At 40.9% G+C, this 17,838-nt stretch overlaps 1 protein-coding gene across 1 annotated transcript in view; it reads right to left on the reverse strand.

Annotated features, from left to right (window-relative positions):
- The window catches only part of trim44 (tripartite motif containing 44), a 110,760-nt gene that overhangs the window by 45,214 nt on the left and 47,708 nt on the right, over nt 1-17,838 (reverse strand). The gene's annotated exons all lie outside the window — the stretch shown is intronic.

A 17,838-nucleotide genomic window follows, 5' to 3' on the forward strand; every position in this document is an offset into this window, starting at 1 on the left:
TACAGCTGCAACATGACCTCCCAACTCCTGTACTCAATACTCTGACCAATAAAGGAAAGCATACCAAACGCCTTCTTACTATCCTATCTACCTGCGACTCCACTTTCAAGGAGCTATGAACCTGCACTCCAAGGTCTCTTTGTTCAGCAACGCTCCCTAGAACCTTACCATTAAGTGTATAAGTCCTGCTATGATTTGCTTTCCCAAAATGCAGCACCTTGCATTTATCTGAATTAAACTCCATCTGCCACTTCTCAGCCCATTGGCCCATCTGGTTCAGATCCTGTTGTAATCTGAGGTAACCCTCTTTGCTGTCCACTACACCTCCAATTTTGGTGTCATCTGCAAACTTACTAACTGTACCTCTTATGCTCATATCCAAATCATTTATGTAAATTAACTGGGTCAAAATCCTGAACTCTCTTCACAACATCACAAGCACTGCAAATAGATCATGAAGGCAGCTCACCACCATGTTCTCCAAAACTGTTAGGGATGGACAATGAACAAAGGCTTAGCCACAACACCCACATCTCATGCACAAGTATTTCCCAGCTGATACTATCTCAGGAGTAGAATTATTACAAGGATTGCAGTGGTTGTACAAGAAGCATCACTCCCTCTACCTTCCTAACTAAAACTAAAGAATTGTCAATAAAATGCAGCCTTCTCAACATCAGTTGAGAAAATCCAGCGAAGGTATGGCTTTCCTCATCTTGTGGTTTGTATGGGAAACCTTTATCTGTAAGATGTCCCATTCACTGTAGCTGGATCCCAAACAACTCAAAATTATGAGATACTTAGATAATAAAAGCAAAATACTAAGGATTCTGTAAATCTGAAATAAACACTGAATGCTGGAGAAACATAGCAGGTCTGGCAGTAACTGTGGAGAGAGACACATAGTCAAAATTTTTGAGTCCTATACTGAACTTGAACATTAAGTTTCTCTCTCCAAAGATATTTAAAAGAACGAGGTGAAAGAGCACTACACAAGAATTAATCAGGTATGTTATCAGATGCTCTCTGTGAAGCAACATGTTCTCAGGATTAGGATGCACTAGAAATGAAGAAGAGCTCATGCCCGAAACGTCGATTCTCTTGCTCCTTGGATGCTGCTTGACCTGCTGCGCTGTATCTATGAACAGCCTAATAAAAAGTCTCCTGGTCAAATAGAGAGGTTCTGCATCACAGCCACAACTTTCAATTAACATTAACATAAGACTTGAGAGAACAAAGGTCGCAAGGGTGTTTCTCAAAATTAAATTTCACTTGCAAATATTTCACACGACATCAGTTTCACTTTATTCATGTGTGCATTGTTTGTTGAGCTTAGTCTATTCAAAAAGCTAGATGTACTGGCAGCTCAATTGACGGTTACAGGGGAGTTAGGGACATTGTTTCTTCCACAATAAAGGGAATGTGATGCTTTTACATTCACTCTTTATTGAATGTTTATATCTATGTTAAGGAACTTGCAGGCTCAATTGGCCCTTCCTTTTATACACTGTAAAGGACGTTGTCTAAAATCAGTCTCGGCCGTGATAAATGAGAGGCTACAAGTGAACCACAAGAGTCTGTCAGTCAACACCATGAGATGAGCACACTTACACCACCCTTGTGGCCTTCCATTTTCTTTTCTACAACCACACCCTGGACATCAGACCCTCCAACTGCACTGTTCCATTCTCTCAATCTCGGCTCCAGCTTCCCCTATATCCCTCTTCCAATTGACTATTAAATCATTCTGGTCCTCCACAGTTCTTAGCTTCTCACTATTTTGAAAGCACTGTTTTTCTTTGATTCAAAGAAAATGACCAAATTTCACCAGTTTGAGCTTCATTTGTCAAAGTTTTTCTCAATTCCTCAATCTATCACTATATCTCTGCAATCTTCTGCTTCTATTCACATTATTTACTCTGCCACTCAATTTAATACCATCAGGAAACCTGAATACACAGCCTTCTATTACTTCATCTAAGTCTTTGAAAAACACTGTGAAAAACTCAGTTCACAGTAAAGTACAGATTGTTGGAAGAAACCAGACACAACCTGCCAATCAGAGGAAGCTCCCATTGTTCCTTCTGCCTGTTCTCCTTACATTCTCATCCATTCTCTAGCACATCAAATAATTTGTCTCCAATTGCAAATACTTTTATCGCTGCGGGGTAAAATACTGAATGCCTTCTAGAAGTTCATATTAATAAAATATATCAATATTCCTCATCAAGCATGTTATTTACTTTCTCAAATAATTCAGCTAATTTTCAGGTAGGCAGTTCCATGCTGCTTTTCTCTGTTCATGATTCTAATAATTTTCCTACAGCTGACATTAGATTAATAGGCTCATTATTTTCTGTTTTCGCTCTTCCATCTATACATTCTTATGGAGACTAAACTGCAATTTTCCTTTTGTACTGGAGATGTTCTGTTTTCCTCAGTCTAAATAAAAGTTAAGATTCCAATAGTCATTGCCTTTTGTAATAGGTTTTTCCAAAACTCCGCATTTTTGTGTTTTGCTGATTTATCATTACTATTCGGGGATCTGTTTGACATTGCATCCAAAGTTTTGCATTTATTTGTTTTCCTCAATTCTACCCAAATAGTTTCTCCTGACTGTCAACCCTTGATGACATCTGTAATATTATTCCTTGTCAGTTTTGTTGTTTTTTTTCCTCCTTTTCCAATTTCCTTATCCTTTCAAAAGTTTTATCACCTGTAATATTTATCTCCCTTGCCATGTCCAGTTCATTGCTAGTCTCAGCTACTGTCACTACCATATACCCTACAGCTGAATTCACCCTTTTCACTTACTTTTTAAGAAAATTCCTTATACAACATGCATCTACTGGGAAATGTGAGTAGAGATATTAATATTGAATAAAAAATTGCAAACCCTAGACCGTAGGCGGCCAGATCCTGAGAGAGCCTAAAATTGAGTCAATGTTTTATAAGACATCTCTTAGCACACTCCAGACTCTTTTAATGGATGTAGTATGCAATAAGTTTTGATTTCCACTATAAGAAAATATGTTATTGACATAGCTGAGAGAATAGGGTAGAAATTGCTTTCATTGATAAAGTCAATGAGTGCTGAACACATTTGACAGATATTCTTCTGCCAATTCTATTAATTGAGTTACAACCTCCAGTGAAAATCAAACAAAAAATGTGCGATCAATGTGCCAATTATTTGCCCACTACAATCACCAACAGTAATGATGAGCCTTGTATTCTAAAGTTTTACAGCAAATGGGCACAGAACTAATTGACACAAACAACAATAAGATGACAACCAAACCATTAGTTTTGGTGAGGTACGTTCTGTGACAAATATTGACCAGAACATGGAGCCCTCTTTTGCCTTGAAATGATGCTATAAAATCTTTTACATCATCCTATGGTGACAGTTAGGGTCTGATTTAATTTCTCATCCAAACTCCACCACCTCTGACAGTTCAGCACTTTCTCAGTATTGCCCGGCGTGTCAGCCCAGGTTTTAATGTTTGCCTGTGGTGGTTCGTTAATCCATAACCTTTTCTCAGCCACAGCCGACATAAGTATAGGGAACCAAGGCAGCATGCCACAAACTTTGACCCCAAAGATAATCCTGTTTGCATCATATCAGTATCTATACTGGCACTGGAGTTTAGCAGCAATAGAACAAAGCTTCCTCAGACAAACCTCTCAACTAAGGTCACTGTGGTTCCCTTCGTATTGCAGCTACAGAGACAAAGTGAAGCAGCATGCTGCACTGGAAGATAGAACATGAATTAGTGCAGTGTTGTTATCTTCTCTGGTTTGCTTGATGAGTTAACAGCAATTCTATATGATTGCACAGGAAGCACAGGTTTTCCGATAGTTATTTTCAAAAATGATGATGGCAGGAAAAACGTGTGGTATCCTTTTAAGGTTACCTTATCGTCTGTCCACAATTAAGCAGAGAGCAATAGGTTGCAGACTGAAGCAGTGTAAGGCTGTGCACCAAGCAGCATACTTTCACTGATATACAAGGATAGATCCTGCTGCACATTAAGCAGTCATGCTGTAAGGAGGCAGCAAGAAGCAAGACATTGGACAGCACTGAATTTTACAACACAGAAATAAGTCATTCAGTCCAACTGATTTATGACTGTGCTTATGCTCCACATAACCTTCCTCCTACTTCTCTGCAACACATCCTCCTATTTCTTCTTCATGAAATAAATATATGCATGCTATTCACCTTAAGTACACCACGTTGTATTGAGTCCGATATTCTAACTACTCTCCTGGATACATTAGTTTCTCCTGAGTTCTTTATTGGATTGATGACTGTTGATCTTAAAAATACTGCCCCAAGATTTGGATTTGCCAATAAATAGGAATCACTTTATCTATGTTTATCCTATCACATTCCTTCATAATCTTAACCTTTACCAGACCATCTCTTGGTTTTCATTTATCTGTGGAAAAGAAGTGGAGTCTGCTCAATCTATCCTGACTTTTGGATTCTAGAAAGATTATTGCAATTTTCCATTGCATATACTTGAGTGCTTCTATATCTTTTTTGTAATATTAGACAAGAATTGAGGCCTTAGCAAAGTTCTCTGCTAGCTTAACATAATTTCCTTTCGTTTGAAATTTGATTCCTTTAGAAATGAACCCCAGAGCACTGTTTACATTTATTATGGTCTAATGGTGCCTGTTCCTGCTTGCAAATTGCTGCAGTGAACTACTTTAAACATCTGCTCCAGTTCATTTTATAACAGTCCTCCATGTATCCTGGCATTTTCATACACAGGGGACTGATTTACGATGCATCTCTTTCAAATGAAGTTTAGGTACATGCACCTGCTCATGTACTCTCTAAGAGTTAATGCAACAGTAGCCCATATTAACTACCAACAAAGGCCTGAGGACCAGTGTACATGTAAATAAATGTACACATACACAGTATACCTGCACAAGGTAGGAGAAATTGCAGCATCAAAACATACACTATATTAACTAAGATACAAGTTCTGCAACTTTAGATCATAACCTCAGCTTTTACCTCATGCAATATGTTTCTTCCATTTTTTCTCATTTTGCTGAGTTAATCTTTATCTGGTCCATTCACTTTGTTTTGGGTGGTTTCTACTGCAGCATTTCATGCCTAATTTGTGTACAACCTTTATTCCTTTACTGTATCCAATACCATTTCATCTGACCGCTGCACTGTGAAATCTTTTTTGTCTCCATCTTACCACAAAGCTTCTTCCTTATTTGTCTTTCTCCCTCTCCCCTTCCCCTCACTTTGATACTTACATTTCTACTTCTCTTCAATTCAAATGAAAGGACATCCATCTGAAATGTCAACTGTTTCTCTCCACCGATGTTTCCTGATTTTTTGCGTTTCTCCACATTTTTTGTTCTTATATGAGAAACTGCAACATGTGCACACATTTAATGAATACTATGTGTTATTGCAGTGCAGGAATTGCAATACACACATTAAAAATTTACATATATACTGAATATAAGAGAGGCAGAAGAATAACTGTATATACATGTATACTTCCAGGTTGTGCATCATAATGCAAGTGAGAGGTGTTCACAGCTGATGGTCTACCTAATTCTGGGTAATCCAAGATGGAGGGATGGGAAGAAATTGTGGCTGTAAGAATTGCTCCTTTGTCGAGGTATTTTCAGTATTGAAGCTGGTTTCCTCGAATTCTAGGAGGAGTAATATACTGTTTTATAAGCTGTTGCATTGTGTTGAAACCTTGGGGAAAAAAAGTCAAAGCAATGGAATTTTAAAAGGAAGACAGACAATGGCAGTGACCACACTGGAAGTGATTCACACAAAGAAATAAACTTACACAGCTGTCAGATCCAGTAGTGAATCTGCACAGTTGACTGTTCTCCTGTTAGAATTCAAATAGCTCTGGACATTGGAGTAATCTAAAAATTTTTTAACAAACAGCAAAATTCACAGCTGACTTTGCAGAAACCTGTGTATGGGAGCTCACAGCAGGAGAGTAGCTAAATGGCTAGTTTTAAAGTGTAATATTACTGAGTCTTTTTTTTAGAAATATACAATAGTAGAGTGGGTTCCTTTTTTATTATATGCCTTTTATTGAGATTTGTCTATTGATTAAACTTTAAAAATGAAAAATTTAGGTTTTAAGTTAGCCTGGAGCTGTAAGACTGTGCAAGTTTCTGGGTCTGTAGATTGTTATGAAGCAAAGATGACCTTTAGTAGAGTGATGTGCTCTTCCTGTTGGACGTAGGAGATCAGGGAGAATTTCCATGTTACTGATGAATATGTCTGCAGGAAGTGTGTTTGGTTGTGAATCCTATCCGATCACATGGATAGTTTGAGCGGGAGTTAGAGGCAATGAAAAATTTACAGGAGCTGGGGGTGTGATGGATGCCAGTTGCTGGAAGGGTGATAAACCAAAGATAATCAAGTAGATGTGTTACTGCCAGGAAAGGTAGAAGAGGGAGGCAGGTTATGTAGGAGTCTCCTGTGGCTGTCCCCATCTCAAACTGGTATACTGTTTTGGAAAGTGCTGGAGACAGAGTTTCAGGGGACTGTAGCACTGACAGCCAGGTTTCTGGTAACGAGAGTGGCTCTTATGCAACGAGGGACATGTCAGGTTCCAAGTAATCGATTGTATTAGGGGACTCTCTAGTCAGGGACAGATATTTCTGCGGCCGACATCGAGACATCAGAATGGTGTGTTGCCTCCCTGGTGTCAGGATCAAGGATATCTCAGAAAGGGTGCAGAATATTCTCAAAGGGGAATGGGGCCATCAGGAGGTTGTTGTGCACATCGGAACTAATGACACAGAAGAGAAAAGGATGGGATTCTGAGCAGAGAATGTAGGAAATTAGGCAGGAATTTAAAAAGGAGGTCCTCAGGGGTAGTAATACCTGGATTATTCCCAGTACAATGAGCTAGTGAGGGTAGGAATAGGAGCATAGAGTAGATGAATGCTGATGAGTTGGTGCAGGGAAAAGAATTCACATTTTTGGATCACTGGAATGTAGGTAAACGGGTCTGGGTGGGTTATTCTTCGGAGGGTTGGTGTGGACTTGTTGGGCCGAAGGGCCTGTTTCCACACTGTAGGGAAGCTAATCTAATCTAAGAACTTTCAAAAGTTGATTGGGGCTGGATGTTTGCAGGTAAGGGGACAGTTGGAAAATGAGAAGCCTTCAAAAATGAGATAATGAATCTAGAGACAGTACGATTCTGTTAGGGTGTAGGGCATGCTGGATGATTAGAGAAATCGAGGTTTTGGTCAAGAAGAAGGAGGAAGCATGTCTCAGGTATCGACAACAGAGGTTGAGTGAATCCCGAGAAGAGCATACATAAGAGGGAAATCAGGAGGGAAAAAAGGGGACATGAAATAACTTTGGTAAATAGAGTTAAGGAGAATCCAAAGGGATTCTACAAATACATCAAAGGCAAAAGAGCAACAAGGGAGAGAATAGGGCCCCTTAAAGGTCAGCCAGGCTGTCTAATTGTGGAACCGCATGAGATGGGTGAAATACTAAACAAATATTTTGCATCAGTGTTTACTGTGGAGAGGGATTTTCAAATATAATACATGGGGAAAGAAATACAGTGGAACCTCGATTATCCGGCATTCAATTAACCAAATTTCGGATTATCCAAACAAGATTGCAAGGTCCCGATGCTTGGCTCACTATGTTATCCAGCATTCAATTAACTGAATGACATACTCCCTGCCCTTGTCCTTCGGATAATCGAGGTTCCTCTGTAGCAACATCTTAAAAAATGTCTGAATTATAGAGATGGTGGTGCTGGATGTCTTAAAATGCATAAAGGTGGATAAATCCCCTGGACATGATCAGGTGTACCCTAGAACTCTGCGGGAAACTAGGGAAGTGATTACTGGGCCTCTTGCTGAGACATTTGTATCATTGATAGCCACAGGTGAGGTGCCAGAAGACTGGAGGTTGGCTAACGTGATGCCACTATTTAAGAAAGGTGGAAAGGAAAAGCCGGGGAATTATAGACCAGTGAGTCTGACATCAGTGGTGGGCAAGTTGTTGGCGGAGTCCTGAGGGACAGGATTTACATATATTTGGAAAGGCAAGACTGACTGGGTAGTCATTATGGCTTTGTGCATGGGAAATAGTGTCTCACTAACTTGAGTTTTTGGAAGAAGTAACAAAGAGGATGGATGAGGGCAGAGTGGTAGACATGATCTATATGGACTTCAGTAAGGCATTCAACAAGATTCCTCATGAAGGACTGGTTAGCGAGGTTAAATCACATAAAATACAGACAGAACTAGCCATTTGGATACAGAACTGGCCTGAAGGTAGAAGACAGAGGGTGGTGGTGGAGGGTTGCTTTTTAGATTGGATGCTTGTGACCAGCGGTGTGCCACAAGGATCGGTGCTGGGTTCACTGTTTTTTGTCATTTATATAAACATTGGAGGTATGTTAACTAAGTTTGCAGATGCCCACATTGTGGACAGCAAAGAAGGTTACCTCAGAGGACAAAGGGACCTTGATCAAATGGCCAAGGAGTGGCAGATAGAGTTTAATTTAGATAAATGTGTGGTGCTGTATTTGGAAAGGCAAATCAGGGCAGGACTTATACACTTAAAGGTTAGGACCTGGAAGTGTGGCAGATCAGAGTCCTTGAATTGCAGATACATAGTTCCTTGAAAGTGCAGTTGCAGGTAGATAGGATAGTGAAGAAGCCATTTGGTATGCTTGCCTTTATTGATCACTACATTGAGTATAGGAGTTGGGAGGTCATGTTGTAACTGTACAGGACATTGGTTAGGCCACTTTTGGAATACTGCATGCAATTCTGGTCTCCCTGCTGTAGGAAGGATATTGTAAAATTTGAAAGGGTTCAGAAAAGATTTACAGGAATGTTGCCAGGGAATGGAGGGTTTGGGCTATAGGGAGAGGCTGAATAGTCTGGGGCTGTTATCCCTAGAGCATTGGAGGTGGAGAGGGTGACCTTATAGGAGTTTATAAAATCATTTGGGACATGGATAGGGCAAATAGACAGGGTGGGAGAGTCCAAAACTACAAGGCATAGCTTTAAGGTGAGAGGGGAAATACTTAAAAGGGAACTAAGGGGCAACTTTTTCATGCAAACAGTGGTGCCTGTGGAGCAGTGGAGCTGGTACAATCACAACATTTAAAAGGTATCTTCATGGGTATATGAATAGGAAGGGTTAAGAGGGATATGGGTGAAATGCGAGTAGATTCATTTAAGATATTTGGGCAGCAAGGACATGTTTAATCGAAGAGTCTGTTTCCATGCTCTCCATCTCTATGACTCAATGATATCCACTATGAAATTAACCAAAAATCCTCAGATGGCACCTTCCAAAGCCATGACCACTTCCACATAAAGGGGAGTAAATACATAGGAGCACCGCCCCCTGCAAGCTCCCCTCCAAGCCATTAACCAGCCTGACTTGGAAATATATCATCATTCCTGTATCACTGGGTCAAAATCCTGGAATTCCCTCCCTAACGGCATTGTGGGTCAACCTACAGCACATGGACTGCAGTGGTTCAAGAAGGCTGTTCACCACCACCTTTTTCAAGTGCAACTCGGGGAAGAGCAATAAATTCTGGCCCATCCAGCGACACCCATATCCCACAAATGAATAAAAATAACGTCAACAGCTTGTGCTGTTCCCCAAAGTGCTGCAGAGGTCGAATAAACAGAAAATAGCCAAAGGCGATTTTTGAAAAGATTTGTAGCTCAGCCTGAGGTTCTGGATGTAAGTTGCTCCCTGAGCTGGAAGGTTTGTTTTGAGACATTTCGTCACGATCCTCAGTAACATCATTAGTGAGCGCTGGTGGTATGTTCCACTTTTTATTTATGTATTTAGGTTTGTTTGAGTGGGTGATGCCTTTCAGGGTTCCTTTTCTCAGAGGATGGTAGATGGGGCCCAAATTGATGTGTTTATTGTTAGAGTTCCAGTTGGAATGCCATGCTTCAACAAATTCTCGTGGGTGTCACTGTTTGGCTTGTCCGAGGATTGGAGTGCCAGTGTTGGCTAGAGTGCTGCTGAAGCATCTGATGAAGGAGCAGTGCTCTGAAAGCTAGTGCTTACAAATAAACCTGTTGGATTATAACCTGGTGTTGTGTGATTTTCAACTTTGTCCTAGGATGGATGTGTTGTCCCAGTTAAATGGTGTCCTTCCTCATCTGTATATAAGGATACTAGTGATAGTGGGTCATGTCTTTTTGTGGGTAGTTGATGGTCATGTATCCTGGTGGCTAGTTTTCCGCCTGTTTGTCCAATGTAGTATTTGTTACAGTCCTTACAAGGTATTTTGTAAATGACATTCGTTTTGCTTGTTGTTTGTACATGGTCTTTTAAGTTCATTAGCCGCTGTTTAAGTGTGTTGATAAGTTTGTGGTCTACCATGATGTTCAGCAGAAGAGTTAAGAGCAGTCTGGAAGTCATTTCAGAGATGTCTTTGATGTAGGGGAAGGTGGCTCGGGTTTCTGGACGTGTTGTGTCTGCTTATTTGGGCTTGTTGCTGAGGAACTGGCGGACTGTGTTTACTGGATACCCGTTCTTCTTGAATACGCTGTGCTTCTCTTCTGCTGCTCGTAGTTCCTCAGTGCTGCAGTGTGTGGTGGCTCATTGAAATAATGTCCGAATGCAGCTTCGCTTGTGGGTGTTGGGGTGATTGTTTTTGTAGCTAAGTATTTGGTCTGTATGTGTTGGTTTCCTGTAGATGCAGGTTTGAAGTTCCTCATTGAGTGTTCACTCTACTGTGACATCTAGGAATGGCAGTTTGTTGTTGTTCTTCTCTTTTGTGAAGGTTATGCCAGTGAGGATATTATTGATGGTGTTGTAGGTTTCCTCTAATTTGTTTTTGGACTTAATGCTGAAATTTAGTGATTAAAGATACCTTGCAAGCCACATTCACGTAACCTTGAAAGGAGTTCAACAACATTAGCTATAACTTGCTAACCTCAAAGTAAGCTTTAGCACTGGTTCAAACCAGTGTTTGTTATTGGAGATCTTCTTATTATAAATACTGTGCCACCCAGTATTGTTGGTGCTTATATCAATTATTTGACAATTATTCATCAGATAGAAGCTGGCTAAAAAACTAAAGTCTCACTTGAAGCTCAAACTGCTCAAAATGTATTCAGTTGATGGCATGTTTAAAGCTGTGTCCTATGTAACCTTCCATTATTCCAGAAATCGTTTAGATTTGGGAGATACAGACAAAAAAAAATGAAATCACTGTTGGCGATAATTGCAAGCTTCAATGAGAACAAGAGGATATTAAGGATATTAAAAGGTACTCAATGTTAGCACAATCTGAGGCAGCCCCCCTTGGAGTATTCTGGAACATCAAAATGCTCTGATGTTCATGATTATATTTTGGTAAGTGAGAGCCAAGGGAACATTAAAGTAGAATATTTATCATTATGCAAAGAATCCCAATTTTCAGGGTTAAAGTCCTCAGACTCATTTTGGGAATGAATAAAATCTAAATAGTTGCAAACTCTTTCAAACATATCAAGAAAGCAGCATCACTATTTTTAGGTGAGAACACAATTATATTCCAAATTAGTACAATAACATTGTAAAATATACACGATGAGGTTATAGACCAGAATCTAATCAAGCAATTTAAACAGTTTATTCATATTATACTACAGGTTGGAATATTATGAAAGGATTCAGATAATACATTGTATCCATGTCAGTCTTTATTGCACACTGAATGGTCTTTTCAGTGGGCATTGCTTAGCTCAGTTGGCTGGATGCAGCAATGTCAACAGCACAAAGGACAATCATTCTCAATCTCTGCCCTTGCCTGAGGTATGGTGACTCTCAGGTTAAACAACCACCAGTTGTCTCTCTAGTGAGAGAGCAGCCCTACGGTCTGGTAAGATTATGGTGACTTCACCTTACCTTTCAGGCTCAGTATAAGACACAGGGCCCAATAATTAAACATTAGTAAAATCAAAAATGTGAAACCAGTAATTGAGTATGAAAGGCAGACAAACCAAGGATTAGAAACTCGACAAAGGATTTGTTTAGTGATTGGTGACATAACATATAATTCAATGCAAGGAGCTTTGTGAATAAGGTAGATGAATTCATGGCACAGAAGTCACTTGGAAGTATGATGTTCTAGATATTAGATTAGATTAGATTCCCTACAGTGTGGAAACAGGCCCTTCAGCCCAACAAGTCCACACCGACCCTCCGAAGAGTAACCCACCCAGACCCATTCCCCTGATTAACATACCTAACACTATGCTGAAAATGTGTTGCTGGAAAAGCACAGCAGGTCAGGCAGCATCCAAGGAGCAGGAGAATCGACGTTTCGGGCATGAGCCCTTCTTCACAAATGAAGAAGGGCTCATGCCCGAAACGTCGATTCTCCTGCTCCTTGGATGCTGCCATAACATATAATTCAACGCAAGGAGCTTTGTGAATAAGGTAGATGAGTTCATGGCACAGAAGTCACTTGGAAGTATGATGTTCTAGATATTAGATTAGATTAGATTCCATACAGTGTGGAAACAGGCCCTTCAGCCCAACAAGTCCACACTGACCCTCCGAAGAGTAACCCACCCAGACCCATTCCCCTGATTAACGTACCTAACACTACGCTGAAAATGTGTTGCTGGAAAAGCACAGCAGGTCAGGCAGCATCCAAGGAGCAGGAGAATCGACGTTTCGGGCATGAGCCCTTCTTCATTTGTGAAGAAGGGCTTATGCCCGAAACGTCGATTCTCCTGCTCCTTGGATGCTGCCTGACCTGCTGCGCTTTTCCAGCAACACATTTTCAGCTCTGATCTCCAGCATCTGCAGTCCTCACTTTCTCCTCCTACCTAACACTATGGGCAATTTAGCATGGCCAATTCACCTGACCTGCACATCTTTGGACTGTGGGAGGAAACCGGAGTACCCGGAGGAAACCCAAGTAGACACGGAGAGAATGTGCAAACTCCACACAGATAGCCACCCGAGGCTGGAAATGAACCCAGGTCCCTGGCGCTGTGAGGCAGCAGTGCTAACCACTGAGCCACTGTGCTGCCTTATAGGGCAACCCAGTTCAGATTCTGGTCAATGGAAACCCACAGGATATTGATAATGGAGAATTCAGTGATAGGAACATTGAACATCAAGGGAACGGTTAGATTCTGTCAATGGAGATGGTCATTATCAGGTACTTGTGTGCTGCAAATGTTATTTGCCACCTAAGCGCTAAAGCTGGATCTTGCTGCACATGAACACAGACTGTTTCAATATTTGAGGAGTTGCGAATGATGGTGAACATTCCACTTCTTTCTTTATGATGTAGGGTAGGTCATTGATGAAGCAGCTAAAGATGTCTGGGCCTAAGACACTATCCTGAGGAACTTCTGCAGACATGTTCTGTGGCAGAGTTGACTGACCTTCAACAACTACACCCATCCTCCTTAGTGTTAGGTCTGAGTTGAGCTAGTGAAGTGTTTTCATTTTAATTTCCATTGTCACCAGTTTTGTTAGGGCTCCATGTCTCACACACAGTCAAATCCTATTGCTTAAAGTGCAGTAACTCACCTCATCCTAATGAATACTTTGCTTCCATCCTCACAAAAGAGAGGGATGATGCAGATATTACATTTACAGGGAGAAGTGTGAAACATTGAATGAGATTAAATATTGTAAGAGGATAAATGTTAAGGACGTGTGACCTTTGAAATTGGATAAATTCTGAAACCTCAATTAAATATAAATGTAAATGCAAGAGAAGAAAGGAAGGAAATAATAGATGCTGAAAGTATCCATTTCCAAGCCTCTCTGACTACAGGTATGCCTCAGAGTAGTGAATTCCTAACCTTGTACTGTTAAACTTCAAAGAGGAGAAAGGGAGACCACGAGTAAACACAGCAAGATAACCAAACCTTGGTGGTGGAAAAATATTGGAAAAAAGTTGAGGGGCAGTACTAATCAAGACTTAGAAAGGCACAGGTTAATCAGAAGGTCAACAAGGATTTGTTAAGGGATGGTCATGTATGACTAACTTCAGGATTGAATTTCTTTGAGGATGTAAAAAGAAGGCTTCATGAAGCAATGCACCTGATGTACCTATATGGGTTTGAGCAAAGCTTTTGACACGGACTCAAGTGAAAAGACTGGTCAGAAAAATAACAATCTATAGGATTCAGGGGCAAGTGGTGAATAGTATTCAAAATTGGCTCAGTCGCAGGTGTCAAAGAACAAGTATTGACAAGTATTCTGTTTCTGGAAGTTTGTTTCTGGTGCGTTTCTGCAGGATTAATACTAGGTCCCTTGCTTTTGGTATTATCTATTAAATGGTTTAGATGTAAATGTAGGGCAAGCTTAAGAGATTTTCAGATGATACAAAATATAAACCACGCAGATGACTAGAAGGAAGAAAATGGTTGAGTGTAGGAAGATATCAAGGTAGTAATCGTGTTGGCAGGAAAATGTCAAATAGAAATGTGCATGCGTGTATCTACATGTTACCCTCCAAATCAGGCATCATCCTGGCTTGGAAGTATATCACAATTTCTTCACAGTCATTTGGTTGAAATCCTCAACTTCATGAAATGAATTCTGCTGGGTATGAAGTAATGCACTTGGGAAGAATAAGCAAGCAATGCAGGAGAATATAGAGTAAGTGGTAGATTTCTGAGGAATTACAGAGGAACAAAAGGAAACTTGGAATGCACCTCCTCTCATCCTTGAAGACAGCAAGGCAGGTTAACAAGACGTTGAGGAATGTATACTGCATACTTGCCTTTATTGGCTGAGGGCTATAATAAAGCAGCAGGGAGGTTATGTTAGAACCAGATTAAAAACCAGTTTGGCTACAGCTAGGAGCAGGCACATAGTTCTGGTCAGTGCACTACTAAAAGGATATGATTGCACCAGAAATAATACAGAAGGTCTCCAAGAATGCTGCAAGAACCAGTGAATTATAACACTGAGGATACTCTTGAGAATGTTGAAAATTGCCCAGGTATGCCCCCCACACAAAAAGCAGGTCAAATCCAACCTGGCCAATTACTGCCCCATCAGTCTTCTATTGATCATCAGTAAAGTGATGGACAGTGTCATTAACAGTACTGTTAAGCAGCACTTGCTCAGCAATAACCTGCTCAGTGACGCCCAGTTTGGGTTCCATCAGGGCCACTCAGCTCCTGACCTTATTACAGCCTTGGGTCAAACATGGACAAAAGGACTGAATTCCAGAGGTGATGGGCAAATAACAGCCCTTGACATCAAGTCTGTGTTTAACCAAGTGTGGCATCAAAGAAACCCTAGTAAAACTGGAATCAATGGGTATCAGGTAACAAACTCTCTATTGGTTACAGTCATACCTGACACATTGGAAGTAGGTTGTGGTTGTTGGATGTCAGTCATCTCAGCTCTAGGACATCTCTGCAGGAGTCCCTCAAATTAGTGTCCTAGGCCCAACCATATTCAGCTGCTTCATTAATGATCTTCCTTCCATCATAAGGTCAGAAGTGTACTGTTCACCAATGATTGCACAATGATCAAGACCATTTGCCGCAAATGACTAGCTCCAACAAGAAACAATGAAACTAACCCTCCATGACATTCAATGGTGGATTATTTAAAGGAAGCAATTCAGAAATTCACCAAAGTTCCTTAGGCAGCACCTTCCAAATGCATGAACTCTTCCATCTAGATACATAGGAACACCACAACTTGCATGTTCCTCTCCAAGCCACTCACCATCCTAACTTGGAATTATATTGCCATTCCTTCACTGTTGCTGGGTCAAAATCCTAGAATTCCCTCCCTCAGGGTATGTGGGCTGCAGTGGTTGAAGAAGGCAGCTCACTACAACTTTCTCAAGGACTACTAGGATCGGGCAATAAATGCTAGTCAGCCAGCAATGCTCAAGTTCTACAAGTGAATTATAATAAAACTTGCATATGCATCTGAAGTTTCATAACCTACAGAGTCTTAGACCAAGAATTAGAAAGCGGAATGAAGTTATGTAACTCTTTTCAGCTGGCGTGGATGTGATGGGCAGAATGGCTCCCTGCATATTTTCAAATCTTTCTCCACTCCGATGCTTCTACTTATTTGGCTGGGTAATTTGGTGTGAGGAGATGTGATTGGGAAACCCTGAAGCATAGATTTTCCACAATTGCAGAATTTCAATTTCACAGTGTCAGAGATTTTGGCTAAAAATCTTGGTTTGGCTCCTTGGAAGGTAAGCCAGTAATTAGCTGACAGACTGTGACAAGCCTGTCCCATAGCGTCATCTTTCACCTCGGGATCCTACAACCACACAGCATCAACACTCAGTTTCCAAATCTCCACACCCCTGCCACCTCATCCAGATCCAACCCTCCAACTTGGCACCATTCTGTTGACCTGACGTACCTGCCCATCTTCCTTCCCACCCATTCTCTCCACCCGCCCCACTGACCTATCATAATCACTACCTACCTGCATCCACTTATCGCCAGCCGACCTTCCTTCCCCCCAGCCCTCCCCTTATTCATCTCTCAGCCCCCTTCCACCATTACATTCCTGATGAAGGGCTTATGCCTGAAATGTTGACTCTCCTGCTCCTCGGATGCTGCCTGACCTGCTGTGCTGTTTCCAGCACCACACTTTTCAACCATAACCAAAGGGTACTACAGTGGGGAACTTACAGCTTTCACTGGATGGAAGTTACACTTTCCACAGCTGACTGGCCAATCAGATTAGTCAGTAAATCCAGCTGTCTGGCAAAGACTGGGTAAGAAAGAATGGGCCGAGTATCTTCTCACAGGACTGAGGGGGAAAGGTGACTTTGATGCACTAAGGACACCCTTTACAATATGGCTTCCCCTCTCTTTCCTACATTTATAAAACCTTGGTTAAAAAACAAAGCACGGCCCTCAACCACCAGCCTCCCACACCAACTATACTACCCTGCATGGGCAGGGAAATAGTAAACTGAGATTTCAATAAACACGACTGATTCTTATTTATTTATTTACATGTGGCCAATTTCTGCATCTGCTCACTTTCCATATTTTGGGGTTGAGTTCAACATGGATGGGAAATTGGTCAGATGGAGTGTGACAAGATGTGCCTTTAAGAGGGATTTGTTGTGTCTTGTTTCTCTTGAAGAGTATGTTGTAAACCAGGTGTTGCCGTGTTTACTCCACGGAAAGCTTTGTGCTTTTTTTAAAAAATTAGATAAAAGAAGAATGACTGTGTTGAGTCATGCTCACACAGATCTAGGGTTTTAGTTTTGCTTTCAGTTGTTGAAATGGGGTTTTTAGAATTGAAGCTGCTAGATATCGCTTTCTCTCTCTGCTGCTGCATAAACTTGAGTTCTGTCTCTGCTGCTCGATTCATTCTGTCAGTGTTCTTTCTCCTAGACTGGAGGAGACAGCAAGAAAATAAAGCTATTTTGCAGAATTTGCCTCTGCCAAGGGTATGCTTATGGGATGTTGCTAATTGGAACAGTTGATGAGTAGTAGTTAAAATATATATTATTTGGTGAAGTATTTTAATAGAGTTAAAGTTTTGCAGATTCTTCTTTCGTTATTTGTATTTTAACGGTGGTGTAAGAATAAAGTGTGTTTTGCTTAAAGCCTAGTAGTTTGACCAATCTGGAATGCAGTGCCTTACACTTGTTTTTAAGTAAGATAAAAGTTGGGGACTAGGCTATCTCCTTGATACGTTTTGAGTGGATTTAGACTAGACTAGGAGACTTGATCTAATTATGTATCCCTCCACTCTGCACCATAAAACACACACCACACTGGAAGAGGGAATATCCAACCCTTTGTTCCAGACTGCTTGCCTGTAAACCTACCTCATTTTCAGTGATT

The sequence above is a fragment of the Chiloscyllium plagiosum genome, chromosome 16 (assembly GCF_004010195.1).
Source record: "Chiloscyllium plagiosum isolate BGI_BamShark_2017 chromosome 16, ASM401019v2, whole genome shotgun sequence".
NCBI classification, from domain to species: domain Eukaryota; kingdom Metazoa; phylum Chordata; class Chondrichthyes; order Orectolobiformes; family Hemiscylliidae; genus Chiloscyllium; species Chiloscyllium plagiosum.